Source organism: Gorilla gorilla, chromosome 14, assembly GCF_029281585.2.
Source record: "Gorilla gorilla gorilla isolate KB3781 chromosome 14, NHGRI_mGorGor1-v2.1_pri, whole genome shotgun sequence".
Taxonomy (NCBI): domain Eukaryota; kingdom Metazoa; phylum Chordata; class Mammalia; order Primates; family Hominidae; genus Gorilla; species Gorilla gorilla.
In genome coordinates, this window is record NC_073238.2 from 70,294,905 (window position 1) to 70,320,156 (window position 25,252).

Below are 25,252 nucleotides of genomic sequence, written 5' to 3' on the forward strand. Positions count from 1 at the left end.
AGTTCCAGGCTGGAAGTGGTGAACCATGAACTCAAGAGGCAGATTTTGAGTCAGAAGTCCTTTTAACCTAAGGGAAGACAGGGTGGAGGATATGACCAGTATATAATTTCTTAAGAATTGGTCCTTGGTTTTTGTTGGGAGAAAACCTGAGGCAAGACTTGCTAGTCCGACATAATATAAAAAGAGTCTTGGTACATATCTGGGGTCCAAGGTCTAAAACCGCTCATGGCCTTTGGAACACCAAGCTCTGTGCTTAAGGGTGGAAGGCTGCCCTGCCACACTACAATCTAAGCCCAGGACATAAAACCCCTCATGGCCTCTGGAATGTGTCCAGACTTGCTGGCTCCTTGCTTCTTGCTCTCCCAGGATCATAAATTGATTGTATCTTGAGTTAGAAGGACATGTTCAATGTTATCTCAAATAGCAGAACATGTTCCATATGCTTTAAAGAAAATGCTAAACTGACATAGCTATAAATTAAACACTTGATGCACTGCTTCCTTTCGACCCCCACGTCCTCACTGCCTGCTTCTTTCTTTGATCACCCATAAATAGTGTGGGCTAACAGAGCTCAGGGCCTTCACAGCCTCCATACTAGCGTCAGCCCCCTGGACCCACCCTATGTACTCTTAACTTGTCTTGTCTCATTCCTTTGACTCTGCTGGACTTTGTAGTTCCCATGGCCTGGTGTTGGGTCTGATCACCCCAACAGGTTTTCACAGTAGAAAGATCTGTAACCTTGTCTGAATATGGGAGTCCATATAATAACTCATAAGGGAACAATCCCAAGTCTTTTCTTGGGGCTGTACTAATCCTAAGAAGTGTTATTGGTAGACATTTGGTCCAAGGCATTTTAGTTTCTAATATTAGTTTGGTGATATGCTTTTTGAGAGTTTGATTCATTCTTTCTACCTTTCCAGAGGAAGGGGGATGACAAAGGGTGTGATAATCCCATCTAATTTGTAAATCTTCCATAATTCCCCTTAACACCTTTGAGGTAAAGTGGTTCTCTTTATCTGAATCAAAATTTTCCTCCAGGCCAAATCTAGATATAATGGGTCCTAATATTATTTTGACCACATTCCCAGCAGTGGCTGTTGGAAGATGAAAGGCTTCCAACCAGCCAGAAAGGTGTCCTACAATCACCAGTAAATATGTTAGTCCTCCTACTTTGGGCATTTCTGTGAAATCTACTTGAATGTTTTAAAATTGTCGTAGCCCTGGAGGTCCTCCTCCCATGACCTGTTTTCTAATCACTTTTATTTATCCATTGACAAGTTACACAACTTCCACATACTTGTTTAGTGAGAGTATAAATCCCTATACGCCCATAATTCCTAAGTATTGCATCACACAGAGCCTGGGGTCCCCAATGATTCCCTTTTGTAATATAGACATTAATTCTCTCATCAGGGATTTACTTATCATTTCTCTCCCATCAGGAAGTACTCATTTCCCATCTTCCATCTTCAGTTTGAGTTATCCCTCTTCTGTCTAATTCTTCCTTCTTCTCTCTGGTAAACTGGGGCCTTAATACTACCTTAGGGATGTCTGGGATCAGGATAAATAGTCTAATTTCTTTCTCCAGGGAGGCTCACTTAGCAGCTTCATCTGCAAGCTTGTTTCCTACAGCTTCTATAATGTTCCCTTTCTGATGATCATTTATATGACCTATGGCTACCTCTGCTGGAAGCAGGAGGCTTTCTAAAACCTGTTTGAGTCTAAAACCCCCTTGTATCAATTATTTTTCCCTGCTATGTATTAGGCCGTGCTCCATCCAGCTTTTTCCAAAAGTGTGTACCACCCCATAGGAATATTTAGAATGAGTATATATAGTGCCTTCTTGGCCTTCAAGGAGCATTAGGGCATGATAAAGAGCATATAAGTCACAGGTTTAGGCTGACTAGCCATTAAGTAATCTACCTTTCTCACATAAGGAATATTTATTTCCATCAATGACAGCATAACCATTATGTCTCTTTGCCGTCTATCACTCGGGATGACCCATCCACAAACAGCCTTATCTAATCATGTAGTGGAGCTTCCCTAAGGTCTGGTCTAACTTTGGTTTGGTATTCTGTGATATCTAAGCAGTTATGGTCTGATGTCTCTTTGTTCTTCTCTCTTTTCCATAGGAAACTGGCTGGATTCAGGCAAGTATTTGTTGTTACAACCAAATCATCCTTTTCTAGCAACAGGGCTTCATATTTTAGAAGCCAAGAGTTCATTAACCATCTCCCAGCTTTTTGATTTAATATATTCCTGACCTGGTGTGGGGTGCTTACTATTAAGACCCCACCAAAGGTTAGCTTTCAACTCTCCTCTACCAGCATGGCTGTAGCAGCTACTACTTGCACATATTTGAGCCATCCCTAGGAGACAGGATCAAGAAACTTGGAGAAAAAAGCAACAGGTTGCCTCTTGCCTCCCCAGGTTTGAATGAGCACCCCAAGGGACACACCCTGATCTACTGTTACAAACAGGTGGAATGGTTTCTCTAAAGATGGGAGGGCCAGTACTGGGGCTGTAATGAGGGCATGCTTTAGCTCTTTCATATCCTGAATTTCCTCTGGGGAATATTGCAAAAGATCAGGTTGCTTTTCCAACAACTTGAGGTACAGAATCTTTGTCTTTTGAGCATATGAGTCAATCCACAACCTATAGTAGCCAGTTAAACCTAAAACTTTTTGGAGTTCTCTCTTTGTCTTAGGCAAAGGCAGAGCCACTAATTCCTGATATCCTCTCTGGGTTTATTCTCCACTTCCCTTCACTAATCAGGTGTCCTAAATGTTTAACTTCTTTTTCTACGAATTGCAATTTGTTCTTAGAGACTTGCAATCACCTTTCTCCTAGGAAATTAAGCAAGCTTATAGTGGTTTCTGATAACTCAGCCCTCCTCTCTCCCCAGAAATTAAAAAATCATCCACATATTGTAACAACTGGGTTCCACTGGAAGTTTGTAATTCCTCCAGGACTTTTTCTAAGATTTGACCTAATAAGTTTGGGGCTTCCATTAAACCTTGTGGCAGCACAGTCCAGCAGTACTATTGTTTTCTCCTAGTTATAGAATTTTTCCATTCAAAGGAAAGAAGACCCTATTCCTAAAGTTTAGGGCATTACCCAGAATGCATCTTTTTGATCCACTACACTGAACCATTTATGTTCATAGGATACCTTACAAAGGAGAGTGTAGGGGTTAGTCACCACAGGGGGATGAGTCTGGACAATCTGATTTATAGCCCTTAGATCTTGCAGCAATCTGTATGACCTATCAGGCTTTTCGACTGGGAGAATTGGAGTATTGTATGGTGACATGCAGTGTTCTAAGAGTCCATCTTTAACCAATCTATTACCGTTTGGAGACCTTTACTCCCTTCAATAGAAATTGGATATTGTTTTCTGCAAACTACTTCTCCTGGCTGTTTTAGTTTAATCTGTAAGGATGTGATTTTTAACCCTCCCCTGTTGCCTTTCTTAACCCACACAATGGGATTAATTTTACTCTCTTCTTTTTTCAGTCAGGAGGCCCATCATTACTTTTATTTGTCCCTCCTCTATCCCCAATTCTAAACCCAATCTCACAATCAGGTCTTGCCCCAGGAGGTTAGTTTCTACTTCAGGAACATATAAGAGTGACCCCTCAATTTGTTCTGGTCCCAACTTAATTAACATTTTCTTGAATATTGGAACACAAAATCCCTCCCCTTTTAGCGCCGACACTGTCAATTTTTCCTTAGAGAGTTCTGTATCCCTTGGTTGGTGAATTAGGGAGCAGCGAGCCACCCCAGTATCAACCAAAACTGTGACTTCTTCTCCCTCAGGTCCCACCTTCAAATTTATCAAGGGTTCCTAGTGGGATCTACTCAGGAGGAACCCCTGGCCCCCCTAGTCTTTATTAATGGTCATGAAGGGAATCACCTTTTCTTCTTTCTTCCATTCAGGACATTCTCTCTTAAAATGCCCTGACTTTCCACAACTGTAAAATGCACTCATAATCTTAGGAGCTTTTCCCTGCATTTCCCTTCTTTCTCTTTGTCAAAATCTATCATTCCCTTATCTTTTTTGAGGGGGATCTTGATTTAACCTTTTTCTGACTACCTCATCCACAGTGCAAACCATGATTTTCGCTTTCTGTTTCTGATTCTCTTCTCTCTTTACAAAGACCATCTGAGCTTCCCTCAGTAATTTCTCAATTGGTTTCTCATTCCATCCATCAATCTTTTGTAATTATTTTGTAATGTCAGGCCAGCTCTTAGTTACAAAGCTAACCTTAAAATGACCTTTCCCTGTGGGGTCCTCCAGATCTAATTTGGAGTATTTTCTCATCTGATCTCTGAGCTTCTGCAGGAATTCAGCAGAAGTTTCCTCTTTTTCTTGTTGAACTTCAAATGCCTTTGAGACATTCTGTGTCCAAAGAGTTGACTATTTTATCCTTTTACTTATTAGGTCCCTGAGGTCCTGCATTTGGGCCCGGTCTCTGGGATCATTATTATCCCATTGGGGATCAACATTTGGAAATTTTTGTTTGACTGGCAAGACTTTTCACCCAGGAGGGTTTTGCCTCTCCCAGGTGGTCACGGCTCTTTTCTAATTAATCCTCTTTCTTCTCCTGTGAACAAGATATTCACAAAAGACAACATTTTAACTCAGGTGTAAAATCTGGGTCCTAGGAATTGGTCCAGCTGGTTTGCTAAACCAAGGGGGTCTTCTAGGAGTGGTTTCATTTCCTTCTTGAAATTCCTGACTTCAGTACTTGTAAGAAGAACATTTACAAAGCCAATCTCTCCTGGTCCCATGGGAACTTCCCTGAGAGGAAACATGCCATGGTCTCCAGGTCTTTCTTCCTCTCTAACCCTCCTGTTGTTCCTTGATCTTCTCGTCCCCTATTTTGTGTGACATAGGCAGGAGGCAAGCATGATAGGGGGTCCCAAAGCTTTTCACTGGGTGAGGGCTCTTTACTAAGCTTTTTAAATTCCTCTTTGAGGGGGAGCATGGAAGCTAATTCCTTGATCCAGCAGAGAGTGTAACCTATCTCTTTTTGTGAGGATGGGGTTTTATCATTCACACAGAGAATTAAAGCTTGGCACATCCAATCCTCATCTGAGCCAAACTTAGGCCAAAAGACAGAAGGCTTACAAATGGGGTCTTTGGGACAGATAACACAACAATACTTTATCATCTTTTGTTTTCCCTTGTCTCTGGTTTGAGGGTTGTCCCTCCAAACCTGCAATATTCTCCCCAAATGACTACCTGGGGGAATGTCAAAGGGAGTCTCTTTGGCTCCTTCTTTACTTTGGCCGCTAGGCCTAGAATTTCTGTTTCCCATTTGTGATCAGTGTTTGTGTCTAAGCTTTTCCTTGTGTACTCAACCCCTTCTATTGAAGGTTTCTTGCACACCCTGAGAATTGCTCTGTGAGTCTGAACTTTTCCCTGTGTACTCAACCTTCTCCCCGCCACAGGAGGTTTCTTGCACATCCTGAGAATCCCTTTATCCATCTCTGGCTATTTGCCTCATGGTAGAGTGGAACTACAGATTGGGATTTCACACTTGCTTTATATATTTGATACATCTCGGTCACACACACTCAACCTCCAAAAATGCCCAACCAACAAGGCAGTACGTATAGTCCAATTTTCCTATCTTGGCTTGTGCACAAGGCTGCCTGGTTGCCACAGTGCCTGTTTTTCTTTCTGTGTCACCTCCACTGCCTCCTGAATAACAGCCTTGGTGTTGTCTATGGCCTCTGTGGGGAGCCGGGATGCCTAGACAGCATGGGCCACCTAAATCAAGTGGGATGCATCTCCCTTCTCGGCCAGAGTCCTACTTGATGCAGGTAGAGATCCTGGACAGACCCCCAGATTTGTGAGAAACATGCTCACCCATCCAAACCCAAAGAATGGACTCAGAGGCATAAAGAACAGCGAAAGTGAGACTTTTAATAGCTGTCTTGCATGACTGAGTGTCTGGTAGGCAGGCACACATGGGGCAGCTACAGCATGTAATTTTTCTCCTAGCATGTTAGTCCTCTGCCCAGTTCCTTATTGGTCGACTACTATGAGGTTATAATCTTCCTAGATGTTCCCTAAGTTTCATTATCCCCCTTATAAGGTTATACCCCAGTTCCCTTCCTCCCTTAAATTTCAATTTCCCAGTAACAAAGCTTTCTCCCCTTTTATAAGCTGACCCCTCTTCTACATTCTGTTCACTTATCTTGACTTTCTAGGAGCATGAGCTGTGCAGTTTGTTACATCTACAGTCTGGCTGCCAGTGCTTAGATTTATCAAGATTTGAAAATAGACCATTTAAAATATTTTCTTACAAGGAAAAAGCACCATTTGATTGGCTAAAAGGCTTCAAGGAGGTTCTCTAACTCTGGTCAGGGACTCTACCCAGAACTGGCAGCTCAGTTTTCAGGCTTTAAGCTGTTATTGACTTGAAAGTCGGGTATCACTGGGGACCTGTCCCTGTCTGCCTAGAAGTTGATCTGCCTCCTACTGCTATCAGTGACTGTACCAATTTACATTGCTATCAACATTGTACTGTTTCCTTTTCTCTATGAGAGAACAGTTCCTTTGTTTCTACAACCTTGCCAGAGCATGTGATAGTTTTTTGTTGTTGTCATTTCAATTGGTGTGGGGTGATGTCTTCTCTTGATTTGCATTTTCTTCTTTTACCTTTTGATTTGCTGTTTCTTGATAATTACTTATGTTAACCAACTCTTCATATACCTGTGGGCAATTTATATGTGTTCTTTGGAGAAGTGTTTATTCAGATTCAGATCCTTTGGCATTTTTTATAGTCAGTTTTTTTGTGGATTTTTCTTCTATTTAATTGTATGAGTTCCTTGTATATCTGGGATATTAACCCCTTATCAGATATATGTTTTGCAAATATATTCTCTCATTTTATAGGGTGCCTCTTGGTTCTGTTGTTTCCTTTGCTATGTGGGAGCTTCTTATTTTGTTGCAATCCTACTTATTTTTGTTTTTTTGTCTGTCCATCTGGGGACATATCCAGAAAACTATTGTCCAGATCAATGTAAAGGAGCTTTTTCCCAGTTTTCTTCTAGGAGTTTAACTGGTTTTAGGTCTTATGCTTAAGTCTTTAATCCACTTTGAGTTGATTTTTATATATGGTTTGAGATAAGGGTCAAATTTTATTTTTCTGCATATGGATATTCAGCTTTCTCAATACCATTTATTGAATAAACTATCTTTTCCTCATTATGTTTCTTGGCATCTTTGTAGAAAATTAAGAAGTTTGTAGGTATGAGTTTATATTTTAGCCCTCAACTCTATTTCATTGGTCTATGTATCTACTTTTTTTTCACCAGAATCATACTGTTTCAAATACTGTAAGCTTACAACATAATTTGAAATCAGAAAGTATAATGCCTCCAGCTTTGTTCTTCTTGTTTAATATTGCTCTTACTATTCAGGATCTTCTGTGGTTGTATATAAAAGTTAAGGTTTTTTTTTCTATTTCTCTATATGTCATTGGCATTGTAATAAATATGAATAGGTTTACGTTGAATCTGTAAATCAGGTTGTGTAGTATAGACATTTTAACAATATAAATTCTTCCAAGTTATGAACAAGTGATATCTTTCCATTTATTTATGTCTACTTTATTTCCTCAAAGTATTATAATTTTCAGTGTAAAGCTCTTTCACCTCTTTGATTGAATGTATGACTGAACATTTTGTTTTATTATTTTCTTTTTTGAATAGTTTTTTGTGAGTGTATAGAAACTGCTATTTTTCATGTTGATTTTGTAACCAGCAACTTTCCTGAATTTGTTTATTAGTTCTACAACTTTTGATGGAGTCTTTAGGGTTTTCTATATGTAATTGAATCATGTCATTGGCAAAAAGATATAATTTGAATTTTTTCTTTCTGATTCAGATGAACCCTGTCTCTTTTATTTGCCTATTGTCTATGGTTAAGGCTTCCAATACAATGTTGAATAAATGTTGTAAGGGTGGACATCTTTATCTTGTTCCTGATCTTAGAGTAAAAGCTTTCAGCTTTTGACAGTTTAGTATCATATTAGTGACAGGCTTGTTATATGTGGCCTTTATTATGCTGAAGTGCATTCTTTCTATACCTAATTAGTTGAGAGTTTTTTATTACAAATAAATGTTAAGTTATGTTTGATGGTTTTTCACATTTATTCAGAGGATCGTGATTTTTATTCTTCATTCTTTTAATGTGGTGTATTACAATAATTGATTTGTATATGTTGAAGCATCCGAGAATCATAGAGATAAATTCCATTTGATCATGGTTTGTGATCCTTTTAATGTGCTGTTGTTTTCAGTTAGCAACTATTCTTTGAGAATTTTTGTATCTATGTTAATCAGGTATATAGGCATTTAATAGGTTCTTCTTGTCATATATCTGTTTTACTTTGGTATCAGGGTAATGCTGGCCACGGAGAATGAGATGGAAAATGTTATATTCTCATCAGTTTTTCTGAAAAGTTTGAAAATGTTTGTTGTTAAGTCTTTAAGTGTTTGTTTGTTAGAAATCAGTGGTGAAGCCATTATGTCCTAGGCTTTTCTTTGTTGATAGCTTGTATGTTTCCAGAAATTTATCTTTTACTTCTCAGTTTTCCAATTTGATGGCACGTAATTGTTCGTACTAGTCTCTAGAACCCTTTGTATTTCTATAGTTTCAGTTGTAATGTCTCTTATTTAAATTACAATATAATAATTGGGGCTTTTAAAAATATTCTAGCTAAAGTTTGAGAATTTCGTTTATACTTCAAAAAACAACTAAGTTTCATTAATCTTGTTTACTGTTTTTCTAGTTTCTACTTCATTTATTTCTGTTCTAATCTTTAGTGTTTCATTTCTTATGCTAACTCAGTTTTATATCCCTGGTCTATTTCCTTGAAGTCTAAAGTTAGGTCATTTATTTGAGATATTATTATTTTCTTAATACAGGTGTTTGCTATAGGCTTTCTTTCTAGAACTGTTTTCGCTGTATCACGTAAGTTTTGGTATAATGTGTTTCTATCTTCATGTGTTTCAAGATTTTTAAAAATGTTTCATTTGATTTCTTTTTGATCTATTAAGTGCTCAGAATTGAGTGACTTGATTTCCATGTATTCATGATTTTTCCAGTTTTCCTCTTATTTTAGATTTTTAGTTTTACATCATTGTGGTCAGAAAAGATACTTGATATCATTTCAATCTTTTTACATTTGTTATAATGTGCATTGTGTCCCAATATCTATTCTGGAAAATGTTCCATCTGTGCTTGTGGAGATTGTGTATCTTGTAGCAGTTGGGTGAAAAGTTATGTGTATGTCTTGCAGGTATATGTGATCTGTAGTGTAGTTCAAGTCTGATTTTTTCTTTTTTATTTCCTGCTAGATGATCAATCCTTGTTTAAAGTGAAATACTGAAGCCTGCTACAATTATTGTTCTGTTGTCTATTTATTTTTCTATTTTGTTAATATCTGCTTTACACATTTAGGTGCTCTAGTGTTGGGTGCATATGTATTTACGTTGCCATATTCTCTAAAAAGACTCTTCTATCATGGTATTGTATTTCTTTGTCTCTTTTGACAGTTTTTGCCTATTTTGTCTGAAACTAGTATAGCCATCCAAGCTTTTTGTGTTTACTGTTTGCACGGAATACCTTTTTCTATCCCTTTTCTTTATATTTGCTGGTGTACTGAAAGATAAAGCTGTCTCTTTTAAGTAGCATATAGTTAAATCGTGTTTTTATCATCCATTCAATCATTTAATATGTTTTAATGGAAATTTAATTCTTCTTCATTTAAAGTAACTATTGACAGGTAACGACTTTTGCTATTTTGTTAACTTTCCCCCCACTTTATTTGCAGTTACTTTGATCGTTTTGCCCTCTTGTTGTTTTCCTTTGGGATGGGAATTTTTTTTTTTTGTAGTAATATGGCTTGATTCATTTCTCTTTATTTTTTGTATATTTACTACTCTTTTTTAAATTTGCCATGACCATGATGCTTACATAAAGTATTTCATCATTATACTAGTGTGTTTCAGGCTGATGCCAACTTCTCTTCAATCACATACACAATTCTAAAATTGTATTTCTTTTCTTCCATGTTTTTTGTTATTGGCGTTATAATATATATATTTTTATGTAGTGTATCTATTAACAAATTATTGTAGCTACAGTTATTTTAGAAAATGTTGTCTTTACTCAGTTTGCTAGATTTAAAAGTGATTTATACACCACCATTATAGCACTAGAATATTATAAATTTCATTATATACTTTACCACTGAATTTTGTACCTTTGTACATTTTAATGATACTGATTTTTATTCTTTCTTTCAACTTGAAGTATTCCATTTAGTATTTCTTGTAAGGCAGGTCTAGCGGTAAGAAACTCACTCTTTTGCTTTCTTTTAGAAAAGCCTTATTTCTCCTTTATTTCTAAAGGATGGTTTTGCTGTGTATAGTATCCTTAATTGGCTGTTTGTTTATTTGTTTGCTTCTCCTCAACACTTTGAATACTATTACACTCTCTCCTGGCTTGCAAGGTTTCTGTTAAGAAAGTGACAGATAGTCTTAGGAGGGCTTCCTTGTTTGTGACAAGTTATTTTTCATTTGCTGTTTTTGAAATTTTCTCTTTTTTTTATTTTAACTCTTTTAACAATTTGATTATAATTTGTTTCCATAAACACTTTTTTAGGATGAAGCTATTTTGTGTTCTTTGGGCTCCATGGATCTGGATGTTAATTTCCCCTTCCAGGTTTGGGAAGTTTTCTGCCATCTATTTGTTTAAATACTGTTTCTGTTTCTTATGATGTCTGTCTTTCTTTTGGGATTCCTATATTGCATATATTGCTTTGCTAAATGGTGTCCCATAATCCTATAGGCTTTCTTCATTCATTTTTATTCTTTTCATTTTCTTTTTCTTTGACTTGAATTTCAAATAATCTGTTTGAGTTTGTTGATTCTTTCTTCTGCTTGATGTAGTCTGCTGTTGAAGCTTTCCATTAATTTCTTTTTTTAGTTCAGATACTATATTCTTCACCACTAGAATTTCTATTTAGTTATTTTTATGCCTCTTATCTCTTTGCTGAACTTTTCATTTTATTTCTGTGTTACTTACCTAATTTTGTTTACATGTCTATGTGTTGTAGCTCACTGAGTTTTATTTTAGATGATTACTTTGAATTCTTCTTCAGGCAACTTGATCTCAATTAATTATCCATGGGGTCTTCCCCCACCCCCCCACTTTGGTGATATAATATTTCTTAGATTCCTCATATTCCTTGAAGCCTTAAATTACTGTCTTTGTATTTGAAGATGTGGTCACCTTTCCGTTTTTACTTACTGTCTTTGGGAGAGAAAGACCTTCATCTGTGAGCCTAGCTAGATTTTCTAGGGGTCTCTCACACCTTTTCTATGAATACACCACTTCACTTCTCTAGTTTCCTCTTTGGAACCAAATGTTAGGATATTGTGCCTTCTCTTGATGTTGCAAAACCAGGCCTGATGCTGACAGAATCCTACATATTTTCCCTAGATCAGTGCTCTGAATTTGTGAAGGTTGTGACCCTTCTCATAAACCATCAGAGCCAAGCTGGTTGCAAAGACCTGCACCTGCAACTGAGATCTGTGTGCTCTCTTCAGGGGTTCATTTGAGTGGTACATGAGAATCCATGGGGTGCCATACACAGAAGGGTGTGTGGAGTTCTGAGGGTACCGACTGGCTGATAGAGGGATCCACATGCAGGCAACCCTGTGAGGTTTATGAATGAGCTTCTTGGTGAAGTGTTTGAGATGTTAGAAACACCTGCAGTTGGATGTTGAGAACCATGTGCAAGTTTCTGGGTACTTCTGCCCCTTTACCCTGCTCCAAGCTGCCCCAGACAATTTAGCCATGAAAATCCCCTCAATATTCTGAGGAGGACAAGATAGAAGTGTTCTTCCTGGACAGTATTCTGCAAGGCTAGAGAAGCTGAGAGCTAACTTCACTCTCACTTTTGCCTAAGAGGAAGTCATAAGCTGAAACAGCCTCTCTTTTCACTGAGCTGTGTTGTCAGGGGGCACAGGTAATTTAAAATTGTTGTTTTTACTCTATTCAATGCAACTCCTCTCAGACTTTTGTTCCACTGCAGTGCTGGAAACTTAGTTAGATTCTGAGGCTTCCACAGATATTCTTGTCCATGAGTGGTTGAAAAATCTGTGTTTCTATGGGGAGGTGAAAGCTGGAACCACCCCTTCCATCATCCTGTTGATGTTGTGTTTCAAAATAATCAATTTTAATGACTTAAAGTGATATATATGATTTGAGGAAGGTTGTAGATTATATAGCTTGATAGTTTTGTAATTGGTGGTCTAATGCAACACATCAGTGCCCAAAGTCCAAAAAACTGACAATGCTGAATGCTGACAAGGATGTGGAGCTGCAAAAGTATCATTTATTGCTGACTGAAATGCAAAATGCTATAGCTACTTTGGAATATGTTTTGGTTGTTTCTTACAAAGTCAAACATAGTCTTATCATAAAATCCAGCAAAGGTGCCACTGGGTATTTATCCAATTATTTTAAAAACTTATCACAAAAACCTGTATGCAAGGTGTATCAGTACTCTTAACAGTGTTCATATATCAATGTCCAACATTTCTACTTTTAGTAATATTTGGAAAAAAAAAAGCAGAGATGTACATAAGATTTAAATAGAAAAAAATTGTTCCTTCTGTTAATCTGACAATAAAACATAGAAACTGTTATATAAATAAGGTGTTTGTTAAATATATAGTTGCATATTCGCAGAAGGGAATTCTTTTTGAAATGCATTCAATCATATGAACTATTATCAATATTTACTATTAAATTTTAAAAAGCAGTATGTGAAACAATAAGACCCATCTTGACTACTTTTAATACCCAACTACTAAAATAATGAAAATGACAAAATATTTGAATAAATATATTGAAACTTTAGCAGTACTCATATCAGAATTGTATGTTTACTGGTGGCCTTTTCCTTTTGAAATTATCTTTTATGTTGTAACTTTTTTAAATAATTAAAAATTAACATTATAAAAAAGATAATTATATACCAAATTCTATATTTCTCTAGACTTTTTGCTGGACTTTTATATTTCTTGGGATACACATTTAGAAATCATCACATAAACCAGTGAAGTAAAAGGATTAGGATTAATTTAAAATATGTTAGATAAATTGTTCTATAGATTTAAAATGACATGGGATAAACCACATCATCTTTTAAAAGGGACTTCCAGATGTGGTAGGGGTATAGATTTGCTGACTTCAGAGGCCTTTTATATCTCTAATGTGCCTGCATCTGTGATGATAACAGTCCTTTATTAATAAGAGGTTTCTTTTTTCCTAATTGGAATTTTTTTGGCCTGCTGCTCAGGGTTTGTTTACAAAAGTTGACCAAAAAAATATAGTGTCACTTCTGTTTATTTCATAAGTACCCTTGTAAATAATTGTATAAAATCCTATTATTCACATTTTTTAAGTAACGAATAGAGATCATCGGCCCTTGTGAACAGAGCTCATTATCGTTAATCTCTAGTAAAACATATTATAAAGGATTTTGTTTTATTTGCATTTCTCAAAATGAAATGTAACTTGGTATGTATATACATATTCATAAACCTCTGCTTTTCTGGTTTTCCTCATAAGAATTGTCTGAACAATTAATAGGCATAGTAATGTGTCATATATGGGATATGTCTCTCAGATTTTCATATTGTTCCCTGGGAATTTTCATGTCCTTATTTAACATATTCCTTGTTTCTGTTATTATGCAAGAAATCATGCCTGATTAAGTTCAGACAGTTTGCAAGGCAGGGGGTTTGTGTAATTGCCATCACGCTCTGCAGGTTTTTACTTAATTGTTATCTCTTTTGAAACTAGATTAAAGGATTTTTTTACAGTGTACTGCTCACCTGTTTGTTCATTACATTAATTTAAATTGTCTTCCTTTTTATTTGTTAAAAACCTACCACCAGGAGAATTTGGTGAGGTCATTATACTTTTTACTATCCTACCTTCCTAAAAGCATTATATCACATTGTCATGTGGCATCATGCATTCAGTACACTCCCTAACTTTACTCAGATATCAAGGATATCTGAGTAAAGATATCTGAGTAAAGTAAAGAATAAAAGGGTCTGAAAAGCCCATCTTCCCTTGGGATAACTATGTCTATGCCTTTAAACCATGAGGATGAACATTAAAGCATTTAAAGTATAAATATCTGTAAAAGATATTCTTGATATGAAATGGGGAATTCTTTTTGACTCAAGATGCTGCAAATCGGAGTGACATAAGTTCAATCACTCTTTCCTCTTCAAAATATGCAATAATAAGGAATTTCTCTTGTGACCTAGGATCTAAGCTTCTACTTTCTATAGATGCATCAATAAATACCATATTTGTTTAACTGTGCCCCTGTTTACCTGTAATTTGTGTAGTTGAAAGTTTGGGAATAAAAATGTGACATGGTAACTTAACATAAAATATTTTATTTAACATAATTATTTAATATAATTTATCAGAGCATTTTATTGTATAATATTTTAACAATTCATTGAAAAGAATAAGCCAAAGCAATAAGTTAACTAATATGCAAATACCTAAATTACTAGTAAATGCTCGTACTATATTGAAAACTAACTCTGTCTGCTTTAAAATACATGATTTTATATTTGTGGCAAACTCCTCTGTAATAACGTTGTACTTTAGCTCAGAATTGGGCCTGATAGCAAGACATACTGTGTGGTAGGCCGCAAAAATAGCTTTGGACATAGATAAATATATCAGCATAACCTGAAAAAAACAAGAGAAAGAAATTCAAATCAAACATCTACAAAATATGCAATTGTTTTATTATTTTAATTAAGATTTCCATATTTTCATTGTAAGCAGCTTTTAGTAATTTAAGGAATAATCCTATCACCTTCTTATCCTTTGTGAATTGCTGTGTGTATTTAGTATGAAGCCTCATGTAATAAGTCATATGTAGATTTAAATCCATAGTATACTTGTGATTATTATCATTTAAAAAAAAAAATCTTAGAGTCTCTTATAATAAAGCCCTTCCACAGGACTTTTGAGCCCTGCACATCAAAACTAATACATTTTGCAATTTCTTGTTGGTACAATACAACATTTAAAAATTTATTCCAGAAAATAATTTGTGACTAATATTACAGTTATAAGTTTGCTTATTTATAAACTATATAAACAACTGAAAAAATTAAATAAATAAATATAAGGGAAACACAAACAAGAAATTATGACCTATTTTTATGAGAATAGTATAATATTAAAAATGTGTCATACAGTTTTAGCATGAGTAATGTGTTCTGAAATACATGTTTGATAGCTGAATATTTATTATTGACATGAGAGAAAAGATGATTATATCTTCCCCAAAGTAGCCATAAATCTAGCATACTGAAAATCTTCATAAGTTTTATGTGTGCAAAACTAAAGGTAATTAAAACCAGGTAGTGTAATAGAAATGTAATTCAGAAATATATTTGTAAAGATGTTATAAGAGCCAAGCCAAACAAGGAATTTTGAGAAATTCCAGTGCTAGAAAGAGCTGGAAAATTCTAAAACCCTTAAAGCTTAAGGGACCAAGGGAGGTTCATCAAGGCACAAGAACCTGGGCTGCTCAGTGGGAACTCAGATGTTGAAAAAGATGCAGCCATTGTCAGAGATTCTGCCAACAGCAGAAACAGTGAGAGAAATACCCTAGGTTTCTCTTTTCTCCTGTCACGAATCTCTTTTCAGTACTTTCCATCATGCAAACTTATAGAAAATGAGTTGCCAAGAGAATCTGCAAAATGTGATTTGCAAAAGTGTGGGAAAGCTATTAAAGAACAGAAAAGCAAATGACTTGACTGTCAGACTCTAGCTATAATATTTGCTAATCCATGTGTATTCTAACTTTCCTATACATATTTCACAGAACTAAGCTTTGTGCTTTCACCTAACATGAAGCAATTATTCTTTGCACAAAAGAATATTCTCTCTCTTTATCCATTATTGGAAAGATATAACTAGAAACAAAATCTTCAAACCCAGAAAACCTCTCCACAAAGGAAGAAGAGAAGGAAAACAATTTTGTTATTGCATAAGCATTGTACCCAAATGGGATGCAACTGACAGGTAATCCACCAGAAGATTGCAAAGACAGAAACAAAAATTTACCCTTTGAGACAGCTAAGCAGATACATGTACTCAAGATAGCAACAGTTAGTCCTCACCTAAGAGGATTTGGTAGTACCAAAATATAGTTCATCCTAAATTCACTTGGTAATTTGTGTGACCATCTGTGTTGGCTAATTGACTTTATCTAAAGAAAAAAAGCCAAACTTCTTATGTCTTCGTAACAGCACGTAGTTTTGAAATTTGAAGCAAGGTATCCACTGAAGTCAGTCTCCTACCTTCCCACAGAAACTGGGAGGTAGGGACACTGTCTTACTTGATGTTTATATTTCAAAATGCTGGTTCCCAAATTCTTAAGAGAAACAATATTGCATCTTAAAGAGAGTGTATTAGTCCATTTTCATGCTGCTGATAAAGACAAACCCAATAATGGGCCATATGCAAAAGAAAGAGGTTTATTGGACTTACAGTTCCACATGGCTGGGAAGCCTCACAATCATGGCAGAAGGTGAAAGGCATGTCTCACATGGTGGCAGACAAGAGAAGAGGGCTTGTGCAAGGAAATTCCCCTTTTTAAAATCATCATCTTGTGAGACTTATTCACTACCATGAGAACAGTGTGGGTAAAACCGCCCCCATGATTCATTTATCTCCCACTGGGATGCCCCCCACAATGCATGGGAATTATGGGAGTACAACTGGAGATGAGATTTGGGTGGGGACACCATATCAATCCACCCATGGCCCCTACCAAATTTCATGTACTCACATTTCAAAACCAATCATGCCTTTTCAACAGTCCCTTAAAGTCCTAACTCATTTCAGCATTAACTCAAAATTCCATAGACAAAAGTCTCATCTGAGACAAGGCCCTTCTGCCTCTGAGCCTCAAAAGCAAGTTCATTATTTCCTAGATACAATGGGGGTACAGGCATTGGGTAAATACAGCCGTTCCAAATGGGAGAAATTGGCTAAAACAAAGAGGCTACAGGCCCTGTGCAAGTCTGAAATCTAGCAGGGCAGTAACATCTTAAAGCTCCAAAATGATCTCCTTTGACTCCATGTATCACATCCAGGTCACACTGATGCAAGAGGTGGGTTCCCATGATCTTGGGCAGCTCTGCCTCTGTGGCTCTGCAGGGTACAGCCTCCCTCCTGGCTGCTTTCACAGGGTCCTGTTGAGTGTCTGTGGTTTTTCCAGGCACAGGATGCAAGCTATTGGTGGATCTACAGTTCTATGGTTTGGAGGATGGTAGCCTTCTTTTCAGAACTCCACTAGGCAATGTCCCATGAGGAACTCTGTGTAGGGGCTCTGGCCCCATATTTCCCTCCTACACTGCCCTAGCAGAGATTCTCCATGACAGCCCTGCCCCTGCAGGAAACTTCTGCCTGGACATTCAGTCATTTCCATACATCCTCTAAAATCAGGGTGGAGGTTCCCAAACCTCAATTCTTGACTTCTGTGCACCCACAGGCCCAACACCATGTGGAAGCCGCCAAGGCTTGGGGCTTCCACCCTCTGAAGCCATGGCCCGAGCTGTACCTTGGCCCCTTTTAGTCACACCTGGAGCAGCCGGGATGCAAGGCACCAAGACCCTGGACTGCAAACAGCACGGGGACCCTGGGCCTGGCCCATAAAACAATTTTTTTCCTCCTCCACCTCTGGGCTTGTGATGGGAGGAACTGCTGTGAAGACCTCTGACATGCCCTGGAGACATTTTCCCCATTGTCTTGGTGATTAACATTCAACTCCTCGTTACTTATGCAAATTTCTGTGCCAGACTGAATTTCTCCACAGAAAATGGAATTTTCTTTTCTATTGCATTATCAGGCTGCAAATTTTCCAAACTTTTATGCTCTGCTTCCTTTATAAAACTGAATACCTTTAACAACACCAAAGTCACCTTTTGAATGCTTTGCTGCTTAAAAATTTTTTTCAGCCAGGTACCCTAAATCATGTCTCTCAAATTCATAGTTTCACAAATTTCTAGGGCAGGGTTAAAATGCCTCCAGTCTCTTTGCTAAAGCATAGCAAGAGTCACCTTTGCTCCAGTTCCCAACGAGTTCCTCATCTTCATCTGAGACCACCTCAGCCTGGACCTTACTGTTCATATCATTATCAACATTTTTTTCAAAGCCATTGAACAAGTCTCTAGGAAGTTCCAAACTTTCCAACATTTTTCTGTCTTCTTCAGAGACCTACAAACTCTTTTCAACCTCTGCCTTTTACCCAGTGCTGAAGTCACTTCCACATATTTGGGTATCTTTTCAGCAACGCCCCACTCCTGGTGACAATTTAGTGTACTAGTCTGTTTTCATGCTGCTGATAAAACATATCTGAGACTGGGCAATTTACAAAAGAAAGAGGTTTATTAGACTTACAGTTCCACATGAGTGAGGGAGCCTCACACTGATGGCAGAAAGCAAAAGGCACTTCTCATATGGCGACAGACGAGAGAAGAGAGCTTGTACACTGAAACTCTCCCTTTTAAAACCATCAGATCTCATGAAACTTATTCCCTATTACAAGAACAGTATGAGAGAAACTGCCCCCATGTGTCAATTACCTCCCAGTGGGTCACATGGGAATTATGTGAGTGCAATTCAATATGAGATTTGGGTGGAGACACAGAGCCAAACCATATCAGCTATCAAGATACTTATTAAGCTTTAAATAAGATTTGCATTCGCTTTAAAGACACAGAAAATAAATTTACAGTTACATATGTTCTTAAGCACATTATTAGAAAAAAACGGGAGAAACCACTTCCTTTATTTTTGATGGGAGAATATAGTGTTATATTCATTAGCAATTGGTTTTACATCCCAAAATAAGGGGAGACACACTGCCTCATCAGTCACTATAGCCTTCTTAAAGTTCACTTTCTTCATCCATTCCCTTTTCTCAGGTCTGTGTGTAGCTGCTCATTTTCTCATCATCCAGTGAACAAAAAATTATAAAGTTAAGCTCTAAGAACATTATTCACCCAAAATACTAGAGGCAAGAAAAAGAAAAAATGCATGGGATGTGCAGCCATACACATAAAACATGCATTACTGTCACTTTCTTTTTCAGCCATAGGTCAAGAATCTAATTTTTATTTGCCAATATTAATTTAAGATATTATTGCTTATAACCCTAGTTCTGTTCGAGTTTCTTATTTTTATTTCTTACTGAGAAATTGTGTTCTCAAGAAATGTCATGTTACATTCATTACTTTTGTTTAGCAAATTAAGCAGGAACATAAAAGCCTCAAGTCCCTCTTTAAAATCATTCCTAAAATGAAACTTCATTCAAGACAACCAAACTGCATATACTTAAGTTGTATGCTGCAGTGAACTCTTTTATGATATATTATGTATTATTTTAATAACAATAATGTTGTCATTTGATCTTTGTAAAACTTAATTCATTTGAGAATGGCAACATACCATAAAAGGTCTCAGATGCTTCCACCGGAATCTAAGTTTACAGAAATAAGTGTTTTATCAGGTATCTCATTAGAATAGGAGAAATGCTTATTTCTATGAAGATTGTAATTATGAACCCAAGTTTGAGATCTATAAACAGCATTCAGTATCTTTACTTCATGAAGTCATCAAGTTCTGACCCAATGCTTCATTATGACACTTTATTTCTGTGCCTTATACAAGCTTAAAAAGCAAGCCTAAGATGTCATCACCATGACTCATATTCTTCTCCAGCTGCTGATCAGACTGTTCCCGTTTTCATCCAAGTCTCTCTAAATAGTCTGTATTTCCATATTTTATCTTCCTCAACATTTCATTTACCAATATTCACAGATATATGAAATCTGTCCTTTCTGCTAAGATCACCAAAACTCAACTTTTTGCTAAATTCATTTGCCATTTTCTAGGTGTAACTGCTACATTTGACAACATTGATAACTTTCTCTAACATTTTTATTTTCCTTTGGCATCAACAACACTGTACTAGGTTTACCTATCAAGCATTTAAGAATGAAGAAGTAACCTCAGAAGTATGTATTTATCTGGGACAAAGCAGAAAGCTTTAACCCTGTTTCCTATCCACTCCTCTCTGCCCCAAATGGTTACCTCTTCTCCATAAGTGCCAAGATGATGTTGGATATTGGTAAGCATGTAGAATCTGAAGTCAGGCAGCATAGACTGTAATCATGGCTCTGCTAATTACTAGTATGTGTATAAGAAAGCATCTATATTTCAGTTCCCTTATCTGTGACATGGCCAGATATGGGGATAAAATAGAGATAATTCAGAAAATTTTAGCACAAAATTATTCCTGTCTCATCAAGTTATTGGGGAATTCATTGATATGATATGTGAAAAGAAACTAAAATAGCACTTTATATATATTAATTGTAAGCATTTCAGGGTTTCTAAATGCCGTGCAGACATGGCTTTAACAAGTGAAAGGCTTTTAGAAAAGATAAATGGTTCATTTTGTCAGTGACGGTGGCAAATGAATATTTTTCATCCTGAACAAAAGTCTGAGGTATAAATGGCAATTTTGATAACTACAATATACAATATAAATATATTTGAAACCTGAGCAACAAGGTAAAAAACACGCAATGCAGCTACTGGAATACACTGATGACCAAAGAGGCCAATCTAAAATTAAGTACTATATGTGCTATTTTACTCTCATTTTTTCCCCTTAAGTAGTGAATCCTTTGTTCCCTTCCCTAAGCCAGCAGTCCTTATGATTTAATGATTCCTATCAGACAACTATTGCATTTTTACAGTTTAATATTCACTGGGTACCACCACTTTCCCATCACCAACTTCGATGAAAACTTTAAAAGTAATATTGATATAATACCACACTAACAAAACGAACTGAATGATGGCATAATGAGACAAAATAAAATGAGAAAATCAAGTAGTTAGAGGAGACCAACATTTCTGTACCAAAATGTAAAAAAAAAAAAAAATCACACACATACACACAAACACACACACACACACAGACATATACACACACACCATTCACTGTAAATCCAAGTCTCTGATTCTGTGATTTATCATCTCTGAATGACAACATAAAGCTCCCCACATCTGCCAATGTGAACTCTTTTTATTGACCTGGCAAACCCCCAGGTCTCCAGTTTGAGAAACATTGCTCCAGGGTACATTGACTACAGTGTAGCTATTAACACTTGATTATGGGTTTTATGAATTGTATTTGGAGGCTTCAATACATTATTGATCACACTGCTTTATTTGTTCATATTTTGAAATATGAATTTGCTTGGGATTCTAGACAGGGACATTTTAAATGCTTGCATCTTTGGCACTCCATCCCTGTTTTCATATAGATTTTCTGTTTAGTATTTTTATGAGTTGACTTACTATACAATTAGTGAAGCCAGTCCCTTTGCTCAAAGATAATATGGGCTTATAGGAATCTTTTATCATGTAATGCAAACACTCAACATTTTATGTACTTACCATTTGTTTAATTTTAGTTCCACGAGACTTTATGGTCTCTATGTAGAAAATTCTTAATTTCTGTCTATTAATGAATATAAAAAAATGAAAAACAAACAATTCTAATTTACTAGTAATACAAATTAATTCCTTTAAAAATTCATAACATTGGGTCCAACTTCTTGTTTCTGTCAGTCTTTTTTATTTGTACTAATGATGATATAGGGAAGAAGCGCAGAGATATATATTCTCTAATAGTATAAATCTAACAGTAAAAAGTAAACAGTACAATTAGAACCAGCTTAATTTTATGAAATAATGAATAGATGCCTCAGCCTTGATTACATGCAAATGGCATTTTGGTAGTGTAGTGTTTTTAAAACATCCAATTTTTCATCTATTGGTTTGTTTGCATCTTAAAATTGTTTATATAAATCTATTCACAGCCAACTCCTTCAACATAATCATATATTTTTTTCTTATTGCTGAGCACATATCTGCTGAGAACAAAATTACACCTGAGTGATTTTCTTGACATTGGTTTAGAGATACAATTCTTTTATCAATTTTCACAGAAATCCTAGAGGGGTGTGCTCCATAATACCTCTCTTGTTTGGGGATTGAATATTCCTTTTTACTATAATCCAGCCTACTGACTGAATAAAATATCCTCTTGCAGGATGTTCACCAACAAACCTCTTATTTGTAAAATAATTCTAAGAATTTAATTTATATTAATCTATGCAGAGATGACCTGCAAGATATGGTTAAATGACATGTACTAATCTAGAATATTGCTTATTTTCCATTTTTGCCTTATACGCAGTTTTGGAGAAATAGTTTTTTAATTAAATAAGCAAAACTCTTATTTATCATCAATTGCCACATTTTTCTCTTTCTGGATTATTTAGGCTTCTTATATCCATTTTGAAATATTTTATAATATACTCCATAGAAAGAATGCATTTTACTATAGATAAACCTTGCCAGAAATACAGCTTTCGCAACCCAAAAGTAATTGAAAGATGACACTCAATCACATATCTGCTTCCCTATTTATTTCATGTCCTGTTTTGTTTCCTTGTATGCTTTCCAATTTCTTACTAACAGGAGAACTGAAGTAAAGTAAAAAGTATATTTTTAAAAATGTTTCGTTTAAATAAACTATGGATAACTAAAGCAGATGATTTTGTTCTTTCATTGTTCCTTGCGTTACTCATTTTAAAATTGGCTGTTAAGAGCTTGCTTAGTCCATGGCACAGGATTGACATATATGAAAATGCAATATCAAGTATTAACATTATTTCTAAGGATATTCAAATTTTGGAAAATCTAACAATGTAACACTTGTTACAGTTGTCTATAGTGAAAATTAAAGTGGGAAAGGGAAAGGAAAGGATTTGACCTTCTTTCAATGTAGTGAAATATAAAAATACTCTTGGTATTCATTGGTGTCCTTACACCAACCTATTCTCTGGCATAACCAGCCACCACTGATCGCTTAGAATAGTCTAACTTAAGAAATGTTATTTTGCGTCCAACTTGCTAACAGCAAAATTATTTTGGGGCCATTTTAACTGATTTTTATTTCTTCTCTTTGCATAAAGGATGTTTAGTAAGCATGTCTCGCTTGTGAATGATGTCTGTTAAAATCAAATTTAAGGGTAAATTTAATTAGGTCCACAGATGGTGAAACATAATTGATGATAATATGTCAATATAAACTGGAAGTAACTTTTTTCTACAACTGTGTCAACACTAGAAACAAAATAACAGCATTATCAAACACTATATTTAAGTGCTGTGAAGAGTGAGGTAGTTAATTTCTAATTTTACTTGAGATGTCCTAGACTTGAGAAACTCTTTGGTTTATATAAGCAGTTTTTTTCTTCAATAGTGTCGGTATTTTGTTTTATATCTTCTACAGGAATAAAAGAAGAAAGGTGATTTTTCATAGTTTTTACAAGCTATTCTTCTTGTAAAAACTATATGGGGTGCTAGCTACCACCACCTGGGCAAGGGAGAAGAAAAAGAGTACATAACCTTTCATTTGGATGATGAAATAACTTTGATTTTGTGATTCTATGTGCCAGTGGTCACCCCTCATTTGTATATGACAAGATGTGTGTAAGTATGAAACAAGTACTATTGGGTGAAAAATGACCAGGTAAAATGTTTAAGGAATGAAATATCAAAATAGTTTTTAAAGTTTTGGGTGCAGTGGACTTATACATTTCCTATAAATGAGGACATGGAGCTTTATACTTAGAAATGCAGTTAATCAGATTAGGAAACCATAGCAAGGTACAAAGTACAAAAATAAGAACATCAAACCTTTCCAAGAAAAATACAACATGTCTGCAGTAGAATAAATTAGTAATTTATTGTCACATTTACTTTTAAGCACATTAAGCTATCTTGATTAGCTACTAAAACATCTTAGATAACCTTTCTAATATAAAATAATTTCTACTTTACTGCTCAAGATTTGTTATTCTATTGTCAATTACAATGAACAACATAATGTTAACAATAACAACAACAAAGTAATTGCTACCATTCTTGCCTCTATTATACACAAGACACACTGCTTGTAGCTTTCTACATACTGTTCTATTTAAGCATACAAAAATATTAAGTCAAGTTTATGGATACATTTCAAGTAAAAATGTGTGACGCTCAAAGTACTAAATTAGTAACATTTTTCAAGAAACATAAGGGGAAAGAAACTGATTCAAATTCATGTCTGTCTGATCAACACTAGTGCTTTTTAAAAAAGCTATGTTTCTATTAATTTGGTAGAAAATTAATGGGTTGGTTGGGTTTGTCTACTAAATATAATTGCCCAAAGCAGTGGCCATAGACTTAGCTTTTTTTTCTTTTAAAATATTCCTTTTTTTTTTTGCTATGTGACATAAGGTACATAATGCATCACATCTCATCTTTATCTAGTGTATACACACACACACATCCACACACCATACACAGAAATATGTACCAACCATGTCCTCATATATTCTTTTAATAAATATGGAAGACCAAAGTGAAGTTGAACTTTTGGACTACTAGAAGGAAAAAATTGATTAGGCATATAATTCTGACTTTGTCTTCCTTGAAATTATATTACACAGGTTACCAATGTCCTAAGGGAGGTTTTTCTTTAATTCAGTGCCATGGTTATCCTTGTCAAGGTGGAATGCATCAAAATTTGAGAAATAAAGATGTTGAACATCTGTGTCTAATTACCATTTCAAAAATAATTCATAATCCATATGAATATCATGGCTAAACTTCAGTTACTCAGATTTTGGTCCCTTTATCTTCCCTTTTCCCAAACTTCTAATATTATCATTTTCTTGTATTTATGTAGACCATGCTCCCTCTTTCTCGCAATTTCTCTAAAGGAAACATCAAAATGTTTGCCTATTTTATTCATCCACCTCAATCCATTTACATAGTCTAGTCTGAGTCTTTTGTAATACCGCAATCTTCATAAAATTAGCAGAAAAATATTGATCTATGTGTATTCCACATCAGTTTATATAAATGCACCTGTACAAAACAAATCAAACCAAACAATGTAAATTCACAGTTTGTTGCTGAAATTATTTTTATTTTACATTACTATTTAATGTTATTTTCCCTGAATTTA